This window comes from Rhinolophus sinicus, chromosome 14 (assembly GCF_057876585.1).
Source record: "Rhinolophus sinicus isolate RSI-liver-muscle chromosome 14, RSI-T2T, whole genome shotgun sequence".
NCBI classification, from domain to species: Eukaryota; Metazoa; Chordata; class Mammalia; order Chiroptera; family Rhinolophidae; genus Rhinolophus; species Rhinolophus sinicus.
Window position 1 is genome coordinate 93,927,910 of NC_142514.1, and position 14,079 is coordinate 93,941,988.

Below are 14,079 nucleotides of genomic sequence, written 5' to 3' on the forward strand. Positions count from 1 at the left end.
CCTTTGAAAAAAGAAACTGTGTAAATACAGGAAATTAAGGAACGGTGATTATAAATAAATGAAAGAGCATACCATGCTCTGAAGTTCCAGCTATGTCCCTGGAGTTTCAGATTTCTACCCTGACCAGCACACACTGACAGGAGTTGTGTGTTCAAGTCTGATGATGCTGAGAAAGGACGCTGCGAATGAAGACACTAACGGCATCAGGAGAAATGGGTCAGGTCGAAGGGGCCCAGAGAAATTCTGTTCTCAGAGCACCCGCCTGCTCCTCAGTGTTGGTGACGGTTTGTGTGTGAACGTGCTCACTGAGCTTTAGAAGAAATTGTGTTACCATGGGAAACAAAGGGAGCTCTGAGTCTAGGGAAAAAATCATTTATGTATTGCAGTTGAGATTTTGATTTGTAAATATACAAAAATTACAGTCTACTATACTATAACCTCAGGTGTTAAACACAACTGAGGTTTTTAACAGTGTAAACACTGAAGCAAAAAGTTTTTGAAGACACGTTTTGAAGCAAACTAGATGTCCATTAATGAGAACATCAATTTAATGGGGTCATGAAAAATCATAATTATTAGGACCTTGCAGAGCATGAAATGATGAACCCACTGATGGATACTTTGGGACAAAAAATGTCAAAGAAAATAAAAAATAAAAATGATCATTAGGGTAGAGGTATGATCCTTTCTTTTATCTGACCATTTCTTTAATGTATGATTTTACAGAATTTAAAGTTATAAAGTGGGAAAATGGAATTTGGAAAAGGATCGCTTTCTATTTGAGATATACAATCACATCACAGGAAGCCTCTCTGGAAAGTCCTCCAGCTGGCGGCTGGGCCTGGAAATTCCCCTGTGAACAAGTATGGGACAGGCAGAGGGCTCATGGGAGGTGTGGGAAGAAAAAGAAGTGGGTGTCAGGGGGAGAGGGAGAGGTGTAAACACCCCAAGTAATTTGGTGAGAGAAGGAGATAAACAAGGGGCCTAAAGCCCCATCAAGGCAAAGAAGTAAAGCCTCAACTACTCCCAATACCATGGGCATTGAATTCCCGTAAAGCCCTTTATCTCCCTCCGCTCTGATGTTATCTCACCTTTAAAATGGTGAATCGTTTATGTAACATTTGCTGGTTCACAAATGAAAGCGCTGCAAATTGACATGAAGACAGAGTGGGGCAGCTCAGGGGGAACAAGTCTGGAGAGTATCGATTTCCCTCTCATTTTGCATGAATCTTATCTCTTGGGCTTGTGGGGGTCCAGGAAGGGGAAGAAGGTTGGGTGCTATGGAAGAAGAGGGGGGCAGGTGAGGGAGAGAGCTGATTGCTTATGGGCTGTTCTTCTGGTTTTTCTGGGCTGGTGTGTGTGTGTGTGTGTGTGTGTGTGTGTGTGTGTGTGTGTGTGTGTGTTTGGGCGTCTGGGAAGCTCCAGGGCAAATGGCTCTGGCTTCCCAGTGAGAGAAGAATTTTCATGAGGACTCTGTCTCTTGGCACACTTCACTTTGTGTGCTATAACCTGGGGAAGAAGAGGTCTTATGTGATGTCAGCCTTAAACAGAAGAGAGGTTCTGAGAATAGGAGAGGGCCAGAGGCTCAAGACGTTTGCTGTGTCAACAACAGCCAGACATTTCTTTCTATTGCCCTTTAGCACTTATGGAAAAGAAATTATTTAAAAAATCTCTTGTGGCCTTGTTTTAGATATAATGCACTCAATGATGCTTTACATAGACTAAAAAATTAAAGGTAAACTCCATATTTTGTATTTATTGGTTGCAACTTTAATTATCTGGGGTTTTTATATATTGATGCTATGTATTCTATCACAAGATCCAATAAATTGGCATGGAAACTTAGTTTTGAAGACTGAAACCAGTGATCTTAGTTATTTCTTGACTCGGTAAGAATGTATCAACAAAAGTTATTCCCGACTCTCTCCCTACCCCACCCCCTTACCGTCCCCTACAGCCTTTTCTTTTTCTTTTTTTCTTTTTCCTCCAGGAGTCCTGGCTGTGGCACTTTTAACACACCAGTTTGCAAGGACTGTGATGGATCTCGTGCGCCATCTAGTGGCAATAAATGAGAACTGCACCAAGGTGCCTCAGAAGCCCAGAAGTTTCACACCAGCAAGGTGAGTGTCCATGAGCTTTATCGCTAAATATTTGCAAGACAACAGCCTCCTCAGTGGATTGGAATGGCAGTGTCCCTCATGGGTTTCACTGCTGAGTCCTTAGACTGACTCCAGCTCATTAGGGAGAAGAAGCAGCTGAATTTCGGTTCAAATTAGGGTCTGTTTTGGTGGGCCTGTTTCCCTATGCGGGGCCAAAAACCATAAATGGACTTGCTGTCTACTTCGGTCAATCCATCTCCAAATCCAAATATACCCATGAGAGGCAACTGAGGAAACGTTCAAAACGTGCGCTGGATCCCCCAGCTCAGCAGACCGATATGAGGTACACCTCCTGCACTTCTGCTCATGTATTTCCCAAACTGATTTAGAAAACACTTCTCCGTAAAGACACCTACCAAAATCAAGTTGTCCCTGCGTTGGATGTGTAGCGGGAGGGGAGGGCGGAAGTGAAGGTGAGGGCTGGGGAAGGAGAGCAGCCCAGGCAGATGTTTTCGAGGACACTGAGGTGCTAGATGCTGTGTGCCCTAAAAGTCTCCACCTCCAGGCACCTGCTGCAAAGGCTTTGTCTGGGGTACCAGCCCTCACCACACTGAGCCCTCAGAGAGGGTACCTGAGAGGGATGGGGCCATTGGCATCTCACCCAGTGCAGTACCAGCTTTGTGCATCACAGCAGGCCTTGCTTGGAGGCCCTGCTGTGGAGAACATAGGGGCACACTGAGACCAAGTGGGAGCCAGTCACCCTGGCCTGGGCATGCCCCAGCGAGGGCTGCCTCAAGGCACCCCTGGGAATGAGGCGGTAGGGGCACACTGAGACCCAGTGGGAGCCAGTCACTCTGGCCTGGTCGTGCCCCAGCGAGGGCTGCCCCAAGGCACCCCTGGGAATGAGGCACTAGCTGACAAGCACTCTTTGGGGACCCCCAACTCAGCCACCTGATATTTTCTAACCTTTCCAGCAGCTGAGGGTTTGGAGGTGTTACTAAAAATCTAGCCCTTGGAAAAACCTCGACTATAGTTCATATGAGAGGTGATGGGCAGCTAGATGAGTTAATTTAAATAATTAATAGAATTGTTAATATTTGATAATATTGATATGTTAACAAAATAATTTAAATAAAACACAACATTCATAACTGTCTCGAATGACTCCCTGGAATTATGTAAAGCTCACCCTCACGTATAAGTGATTAACATAGTCTTTCTTGGTCATAGGTTCTTCAGCTTTGTCGTGTTGGCTTGGCTGGTCACCTAATGCAGAAACCTTGTTGGAGGAGTGTGGGGACAAACCCCTGGAGAGCAGTTTCCAGGCTCTCGGCCTCATGTGGAAAGGTGCTGGCTTGGGTAGTAGATGGCCGTCAGCTGTAGCCGGTTAGCCATTGGCCACTGATATAACTGCCGTGGCTGCGCTGGGGAGTGGGAGTAGGTCGGTGGGCAGAAAAGCGGACAGCGGGTTTCACGTCGGGTGACTCCAGCCTCCAGTGAGACTATAGTGGTATGACTCCCCTACCTATGGCTCCAAGGGTGTTCCTTTTTGGCCTCACCATATCCTGCATTCTTATGTGGGGAGCAGGAGCAGAGACCATGCATGACAAGGAGAGACACTTTCAGCCTGGTGGGACAGCCAGCCAGCAGGAGTGGCTTGCAGGTGGGGTGGCATTGGTAAGGAAAATTGCTGCACTGACTGAGAGAAGGATGGAGCTGACTAATTTAATCTCTCCCATGAGAAGGCTGGACTTCTCTTAGAAGGTTTTCAGGGTATATATTTTGAGTTTTAACTTCTAAGGCCCAAAGCTTGCATCAATAGAGACTGACTTACATGGTGACTGAAGCATGTGAGTGACAGCCCCTCTCTCCTCTCTCTGCTCGGGGCCCTGATGGATGCAAGTTGGCATTAAGTTCTGATTCCCAGGCGGGGAAAAGAGCCCGGAGGCAGGAGTCTGTTGGGACACAGGAGCAGCCTGACGGAAGGCGCCGTGATGCCAGGTGGAGACACTCCTGGGTATTGTGAGGTGGTGTGAACCCGGGCATCTGCTGCCCCAGGGATGTGGTTATCTCCCCGCAGACCCTCCCTGCCCAAGTATTGCCTGAGTGAAGTTACATAAAAAGTCTTTATGAGCTGGGGAAAGTGTGTAATTTGTTCTGGAAGAACATAAAGTTCGTTGTTTTTCTTTGGCTGTGGGTTACTCTCAGCTTAACATGTCTTTTAAGAACGCTCACTACTTTGTCGCATTTCCACAGGCAAATTTTCCATGGGCTCCAGGGAGGCAGCTTTTAGACAACAGAATTCTAGTGCTTTAAGTAAAGAAAGAGAAAAATAGGGCTTTCTTTTCCCCCCACAATTATTAAAAGGGGGTTTTATTAAGGACTAAGCCTTGACAAGTTTCCTTGTTTCCTATACATTTTGAATCATATAGAATTCATAACACAACCTGCAAGTTTATTTTTGAATCAGAAGCGTTTGTTCAGTCATATTCAAAGGGAGACTTTAAAGGCAGGCACTTTCTCAACTTCATCCTCTTGATTTTCACCTTGATAGACGTATAATGTGCCGGGAAAGATGGGGGCTGACTCAGAGACACCTTACTAGGGAGAGTCCCCAGCAAGAATGCAAATGTTTCTAGTGCACTAACTAAATGTTCTATAGGCAAGTTAAGCAGCTGCGAGAAAGCTGGTAGCTGGGTTAACCCACACTTGCCAGCAATTTTTTTCTTGGCCAGCTAGTCATTTATTGTATCTTTGTCTGGGTTTTTTTCTTTTTTTCTTTTGAAAACAGCAAAACAAAAACATAAAAAAAATCAGACCACACACACACACACACACACACACACACACACACACCACATCTAGATTCACCTTTGTGGCCCTCAGCTACCAAGCAGGTACAAATGACAGCAAAATGAATACCAACCAGTCAGGGGATGCTTCATTTCCTATAATGGTACCCCAGTATGCCAGGAATCTGCTTCTGTTAAAACTCAAAGGGAAGAAAGAAAATCTTCCAGTGCCCTCCTCATTTGCTTTTTCCCCAAAGGGAAGTCTTTTCATTTTCCTTGCCATATCCCCCTTTTGCCCTCTGGAGAAACAAACAACCAGGGTGGTTTCCTTGGCCAGCTTGTAGGACAGGTGGGGAGGGCTGACCAGCACTGGTTAAGGCACCTACCTGGGACTTCCTTCCTGGGAGGCAGCACTCCGGTCTTGCGTGCCCTCAGGCCAAGCTCCTCTGCACAAAGATAGCACCGTCTGGGTTTCCTTCAGTTTGGCCACGAGGTGTATACAGATACAGCAGGTTACCACAGGTGCCCAGTTCATCGGGTATGATCTCGGGGTGAGAGCAGCCTCATCGGGTTTCTAGAAAACTCACCCAAGGAGTAAAAGCTCCTCCTGAGACATCCTGTGTTTGCACGAGCCAAGCAGACCCCCGTGAGTCACTCCGCTCCTTGGACTCACCCGGCACAGCTCTCCAAATCGCCCAAGGAGCTTTGCATCAGTTCAAAGGGAAAATGTGCTATTTCAGTCTGTGAACACATCTCTTTGTAACTATAGAATGATCCCGTCATGGAATAAGCACATTGCACCTGGGTGGTGAGGGTGCCTGATCATAAAGGACTTTTTTTAGGTAGCTGCATATACTTTAAAATCAATCTGACTTATTTGGCTGTAACCGTCTATCCATGGACTGACTCTAGAAGCATGGACTTTTTAAAGGATTGAACAAAGTTAATCTTGCTGAGTGCTCCGTGTGAGTGTGTGTGTGTGAGTGTGTGTGTGTGTGTGTGGTGTGTGTGTGTGTGTGTTGTGGAGGTGGCACGGAGAGTGTGCTGGAAGGAAGTAGGAGCGTAGATTTTGAACTTTTCTTCCTCAGAACTGAATGTGGGCCACTCTGGTGGCCGTGGAGCTGCACGGTGGTTGAAGTGTACCAGCCGATGTTGTCTGTGTCCTGGGGACCAAACTGCTCCCACATGTTAGTGAGCTCTCCTTGAAGTCAACAAAACGGTGTGCCAGGCTGGGCCGTGCAGGCTGTGATACAGCTGGGGACAAGAGCCAGCATTATACTAACTCAGGCCTCCTCGAGGAGTGATCTCCTAGGCTCCTTACAGAAAAGGGTGAAGTTACAATGTCTGAGCAAATGTTTGATGATGTCAGCATAGCTTTATAAGATTGTTTGAAATTACAGTTACACTTGATTGTCATGACATGTTAAAATATTGATCTCAAATTAAAATGAGCTCAGATAAGAACAACAATTTAGAGCAGTGGAGTCAAGATGTTAATAAATTTTGCCTTCTAGGGCACCATTTGGTTGTTTCAACCAGGAATTGACAGAAAACTTTGCTGAAGGTAGGAGTAAAAGAGATTTACACGTAGTGCTGAGTGAATAAACTGGCTGTGGACTTGATTCAAACAGCGTGTTTCCCTGTGTGCTCTGTCACGAAGGGCTGCCTGGTGCTGGCCAAGTGGTTCTGGCCTCATCCCAAGCTTGGGCATCTCGCAGCACGCTCACCTTCCGGGAGTGGTCTTGTTCACGTTCAGCAAGACTGTTTCGTGAAGGAAACTTTGCTAGTTGCTTCCCAAATAATACAGTTGATTTTCATTATTTGCCGATGTTAAGCTCTATAACGTACCCAGACATTCTGAATTAGCAAATACCGAACCATTGTTCCTGGGGGAAATGCAGGGTTGGGTTCCTGCGAGCCTCTGCTTACATTTTCATCAACTGATCAATACAGAACCTTGCTTGATGTGTCTTTCTGTTCAAAGACACCTTATTTTATGTACTATACAGCTGATTCATAACCGTTGACCTTATGGCTGACAACACTATAACTCGTGCCTGAATGAAGTTCATTTAACATACATATTTTCTCCTTGAGGCCCATCACAGCCCTCTGCCCTTAGGAAGACTAGACTTCAGCACTCTGCTTGGGGGCCATTTTAAACAGTGTAATCACCAACAAAAATACAAAAATAGGACACTAAATAGACCATGGAAAGACACTTGTTTACAAGAGCTGAACCAAGGAGGCAGAGCACCACCTTGCTCACCCTCACCTGGAACCATGTGGGGCGACTTAAGGTTTTTACTGTTCTGCATATGTCCATGAATGACCAGAAATATAATAAGAGCACTGATTTGGGGGTTACAAATACATTTTAGCAAATAGGAGAATTTGCAAATATGGAATCTGTGAATAATGAGGATTGACTATAATATTGGTAAATTCAACATACAGTTTAAAAATCTGTTGATTCTGGGTAATGATTATTATCTAGTAATATAACTTTTGGTTTTATCTAATGTCAAAGCAAAGATAATTCACATTTTAAAAAATTAACTGCATTTATACAGTGTTTTGTTAATAAAGACACAGGACTTTGAAAATAGCTCTTCATCTTTCTTTCTCCCTGGAAGTTAATGATCCCTTTCTGTGTCATCTTTCTACTCCCATCAAAAAAAGTCACACATCAAACACCCTCTGCATTTCTGGATGTGACCAGCCCTGCTATTCGCCTGCTTTGCCAGTCACAACTGATAGTTTTGCGACATTCTAAAGATCAGAATTTCGTCATTGTTGAACTGCTGAATATGACTGTATTCCATATACTAGAAGGTATAAATTGCTTCACTTGGAGATGGTGTTTTTTTCCCTTTGGAGCTATATTGGGGAAAATATTTCAGGTAAAGGATCACTTTCAACTGTCCTCTTCATATTTTCATGACAAGGAAGGCTTACCAATTTCCTCCAAAGTGAGATTATGAAACCGCCCCTCTGGGGCACCCTTTCCTGAAGTGAGTTCCATAGAATACTAGCACTGTGGGTTATGCAACGTATAAATCTGGGAAATTCTGAGCAGAGCCCAACTTGTTCCTCTCCTGCATGCTTTCTCAGAGCCTGCTGTATGTTTTAGAATTCTATGAGGCATGCATTGTGCCCCCACATGTGGACCATGAAATGATCTCCCAGAGCAGTGTTCTCTTGGAAAACAGCACGTAGAGGCTGGGGCTACACAGAGTACACCGCGTATCTGCAGCAGGGGAGCAGAGCTGGTACATGTGTGTGTGTGGGGGGGCGATGGCAGCCGCTGGGGTTGGACCACAAGGGGGGCTAACGCAGTGTCTCCCCTTGTCTTGGGTAAATTAAATGATGCTCTCCCTCCTTTTTCTTTCAGTACTACAGGGGGATTGTTTCCTGGCTTTTAGGTACTGAAATGGACATGCTGCTCTCTGTGATTTTGCAAGAAACGTTTATGGACCATCGACTGTGAATAGGCTAAGGGTGGGTAATGCAAAGATGAATGGGACTTAGAGTTGCCAAAAGAAGAGCGAAACTATAATGACTTCACTTTGATCGTGTTTTTAATGTTGCATTGATAATCATCTCAACCTCAGTTACCAAACGCAAATGTTTCAGGCAGTGCCTCTCCTTCGAACCCCACAGAACACACTGGGACCGACACCTGTCTTGTTACTACCACTGTTGAAATACTGTGGCTTTGTTTTTTCCTTTCTGCGTTTCTCACATAGCCAGTGTCACAGGCACAACAACTGGATAATGATAACAACTTTTAAAAAATTGCCCTCAAGTGAGCTTCTGAGGGGTCAGTCAAAGCGTTCTCAACATCCCTCTTTTGCTTTGTGCAATTTGAAGCTTGATATCGGTCATCTCTGTGCACAAAAAAAGCATACATACCATTATTATTAAACATCTAGTATGTGCCAGTGTGTGCTAGTACTAGGCAATGGTGTAAATGAGATTTAGGTTCTGTCTCAAGTGAAAGACGTTCTTGCATTTATAATTAAGTAGTAACAATTATAGCTGTCAGTCTTCAATTACTCACTCTGCCCAACACCGGAACTTTCCAGGTTTGCTCTGAACAGTAACTCTGATGTTGCTGGCAATGTTTGGGACAGCGTTTTTTTTTAATGGAACTGAGGTTTAAAGGAAAGTGATGGTGAAACACCTAGGATTATCATGGTATTCTGAGTGTGTAAGGTTCTATAGAGAGGAGATAGCTTTAGGATACGTATATAGACTTTTGGTGAAGCCTACAGTCTGTGCTATATCCGTAAATGTCGCTTAACATAAGCTCACAAACACCTCTATGGGACTTGCTTCTGCCGCCACCACACCAGATCAGCCATGCTCTGCTGCCCACTGACTGCGCGGGAGTGAAGGCTGCAGAAGTGGCCTTCCGGTGCTGTCAGCAGGAGCTAGCAGGCAGTGAGAGGAGCATGGAGTTGCATTTCACAGCTGCTTCAGTCACTTGCTCATAACTTTCTGCCAAATTCTTTGGGGCTGAAACCTCTTGTCTGGTGCTGGGCCATGTATGCCCAAAGGTAAAATTTTTTTGGAGAGTTTTTGCCAGAGCTATTAAGCTTTTCTTGAGTCAATGAAAAAAGAAATTATTCATTTGAATTGGTTGGCTTCAGTTCACCAGTAATTCAAATTTCAACCCAGTCACACACACAAGAGATGTGCTCTCTCTCTCTCTCTCTCTCTCTCTTTCTCTCTCTCTCTCTCTCTCTCTCTCTCTCTCTCTGTCTCTCTCTCTCTCTCTCCCACACACACCTTCACTCACACAACACATATACACACTTACAGCCAACATACACTCACATCACATACTTGCACACCCACAAGCACATCCAACACAAACCTCCACACTGACACACACTGACACACAGAGCCTACCTCTCAGTCTGGCTGATACAAACCTTGAATCAACGGGTCATTTTTTTCCTCAGGGAGTACAAAGACTCTCCCTGCTTGGTTATAGGTAATAGGAAAGGAAGGGATGCTGAGGAGACACACTCATCAGACCTAGGTAATTCTGAAGCCCGAATGCCCTCATTTGCCTGCTACTTCAGAATTAGGAGTGTGAGACATAGATCAGAAAGGGATCTTTGAAGGCTTTGGCTAAGCAGGAGTGAGGTTAACCCCTGACCCTGTTAATTCAACATTTTTGTCATAACAGGAGAAGCGCACACCCCCAACCCTCCAGGGTTTGCTCTTTTCTCATGAATGATGTAATTTAGGTCTCTCCCAGCCTGACCTTTGCGGTGCCCTCTCTAGTCACAGAAAACCTGTATTTATATACCCTGGAGAAAGCAATCACCCTGGGAAAGCAGAAGATGGTGGCAGCTACTTGGGTTAGAGGAAAGTCACAGCTAAATGACAACCTGCCTGGGCGCTCTTCTAGCTTTCTCCACACTTTCAGCAGTCCATTGATTTGGTGCAGCTGGTCAATAGCTATTGTCAGGAACAGTTGTTATTTTTAACTTCTGGAGAAAACATACCAGCCTCTATGAATTAGTGACCACTAGTCAGTGAGAGCTCTGGTTCTGCAGGAGCTAGAACCAGAACTAACAGCCTTTTTTTTTTTCACAGCCTTTTTCACAACCTGGAGCTTTCTCAGAAAGGCTCTGGGTAGCAACTGGGGAAAACTGAAGTCTTACTTTCTGTATTAAATATTTTATTGCCCTGTAGAATTCTATTTTGTAAAAGGAAAACAGAAAAAGCCAAAGTCACAGGAGGAAAAGGCCAAAGGATTTAGAAGATATATTGAAGAAGAAAATTGTCAAGGTTGGTTTGTTGTAGAGGCACGTGACTGGCACAGCAGGAGTTCACTTTGCAGGTAGCCAGTGCCTGTTCCTGTCCCTGGTTGGAAACTGAGAAAGGGAGGAATGCTTCGCCCAGAAGCTGGCCTGGGGCACAGCGCATGGGGGCGCTGGTCTAGAACCATGTGCTAAGAAGTGCTGTTGTGCTGGCCCCGGGCAGAGGGCCCCAGGTCAGGTGTCGCTCTGAGGAGGTGGCTCTGCCTGGCAGCTCTGGGAGCCCAGAAGCCCACTCTCCTGCAGACGCCCACAGATGCACTGTTCCCAAGGACACGCACCTCTCCTTTCTATAAACACTTCAGGCTGCATGTGCTTTTCATAAATGGTTTTCTCTCTTCTGCGCTGATTTCACCTGCCCCATAGCACACAGTAGGGTGTCAGAATGTGGGGAGCCTGGGAGAGACACTCAGCCTCAGCACTGACACTCAGCAGGATTGCTGGAGCCCCTGTCCCCACAGCAGCACCTCCCCAGGCAGGAGAGCAGTCCAGGAATGTCCTCATCCGGCAGCTGCATTCTGCAAAATGTGTTTTCATGCTGAGCAACTAGCTTCTGGGAGAGGGTGGTGGGTTTCAAAAGGCTCCTAGAGTTGCCCGCTCATACTATAGCCATTTCAAACATTCTGGCTGTTCTCGCTTGCGAATAGACTAGAATGAATAGAATCAGTACGTGTGGCCTTCTGGCATCTGGGTGGCTCAGAAGGGCGGGATGTGTTTTCTGTTTGGTTTTGGACGAGACCCATGTGGAGCAATGCTTATTCCCATCCTTCTTGAACAGCAGCCAACACTCTTGCACTGTTGATTTTCTCACCTCCATATTTGTTTATGAATTATCTGGAAAGGGGATTTTATGAGCTTACCGAGATGGATAGTACCCAGAGGCACCTGGGAGAAGTCAGGCTGTGTCTACACAAGCAGAGCCATGTGGGTGAGCTAATGGGAGCACTTACAGCAAGTCCCCAAAGAAAGGTTTTTTTTTTTTTTTTGTTTTGTTTTTTTTTTTGCTTTTGTTGTCGTTCTGAATTGTTGAGGTTAGTTCTGCACAGGCACCAAATCACCAGGGAGGCAATTGGCTCATGAATTTGCACAATTTAAAAGAGATGACTGAGGTCACAGAGAATGTTGGGAATCGAGGTGTGGACCAGACAACTCAGAGAACAATCTTTAAAACAAGTATTACCGACATTTTAAAAATTTTTATTTAAAAATCAGAAGAAGTTCTTGAGGGCTTTTTTCTTTCTTTTTTTTTTAAATTAAATTTTATTATTTTTTTATAGATGATGTAATACAGAATTGTACACCTGAAATCTATGTAATTTTACTAACAATTGTCACCCCAATAAATTTAATAAAAAAAAAAAAAAGAAAAAACTTTTTTTATTATTTTACTAGGCAATGCACGAACATGGTTTAAATAGAAAACATATAAAAAGGTAGAAATGGGGAAGTCTTCCTCCCATCCAGGTCACTGTCCTTCTGTTCCCCAAACCCAGCCCCAAATGTAATTACATTTATTAGTGTTTGTGTGTGTGTGGGGTGGGGTGGGGGAGTATGTATATGCTTTGGCCTAGTGTTTCATTGTGGAAATATGAAGAAGTAGAAAGTATATATATTCTTATTTTCATTCTTTTTTTTAAAGAAAAGTACCTTACTTTTTTCACTTATCGTCACTTATTGTTGATCTCCCCTTAGTACATAGGGAGCTTCTCTAAACAGTCACTATGCCAAGGTTTATTCAACCAGCCCCACATAGATGGACAGATGTGTTGTGGTCAGTCTTTTACTATAATGAACAACGATTCAATAAATCAACTTGGAAATCTGTCATTGTATATATATGCAGGGGTATCCACAGTGTAAATTCCGAGAAGTCAGATTTCTAGGTCAAAGCTAAATGTATTTATAGTTTTGACAGATATAAAATACCCATCCTCTGTCATTTTACCATTTTGTCCTCCTACTAGCAAGGTCATATTTCATATTTCTTTTTCTGTGAACTAATTCTGCCTTTGTCCACTTTTCCATTGGGTTATTGGACTTTTTCTTCTGAATTTATAGAAGTTCTTTATGTATTAGGAAGATCAACCCTTGTCTATGATATGAGTTACAAATAGTTTTCCCAGTTTGTCATTTGTCTTTTGACTTTGCTCATGGTGTATTTTTTTCAACTTTCTATTATGAATAAATAAATCATTGAAAGAATAATGCACCACTCACCTGTATATCCATCCCCTAAATTCAACCATTGATAGTAGTCACCATCTTTGCCTTAGCTGTGTCTGTGTAAGCTTGTGGGGGTGTGAGCACGTGCATGTGTGAGCATGTATAATTTACATATAACATGAAGACAGCATGTCTTTTTAAACCCAAGCACTTCAGCACACATCTCCAAAAAGGACATTTTCTTACACATTCATCATATTATCAGACCCAAAACAATGAACAATAATTCCCTAATATTATCTAGTATTCATGCTGCCCATGATGTCTTTGCCATGTAGACATTTTTTATTTTTACGTGTTTAGATTAATCAATCTCTCAATCTTCTTTTTTTAATTGACTACTAATTTGTTGAGTCATAGTTAAAAAGAACTTCCCATTCAAAGTTACAAAGGCCTTGGATGTTTTCTGTCCTGGAATTTTTCCGTACTTTTTATGGTTTCATTTTCTTATACTTAAGTCTATGATACATCTGGAGTTTATTTTGGTGTATTCTGTGAGGGATGGATCCAGTTTATCTTTTTCCAACTGCCTACCTGGTTGCACCAGTCTCCTTTATTAAAAAGTCCATCTTTATTGACACAGACTTAAGATGTAGCCTTTGTCATACACTTATTTCACATATACACTTGATCCTATTTCTAAACTCTTTAACCCTTTTCCACTAGCCTTTCTTTTAGTTTTAATTAGTAAACGTTTAGAGTATATTTGATATGTCTTAGGGCTGGCCCCGTCTCATTTTTCTTTACTTTTACATTTTCTTGTTTCTCCTTCCTTTTTTTTCATATAGACTTTAGAATTACTTGTCTAGTTCCAGAAAATTCCCTTTTTAAAAATTGAGATGGAATTCATATTTAAGTAAATGAACTTAGAGAGAGTGGACATCTTTTGATATTGAATATTCATATCAAGAAAATGGTATGTCCTCTCATTAAAAAAATCCTACCTTTGTATTCTTACAGAGCATTTTGAAGTTTTATGCTAAAGGTTTTCACATTTCTTGTTAAGTTTTCCTTAGATGTTTTGTCTTGGTATTGCTCTTATAAATAGTGTTGCCTTTCCCACAGTCTTTTAAAGGGGAATTGCTGGTATATATAAAGCTGGTGATTTCTATGTGTTAATTTTCTATC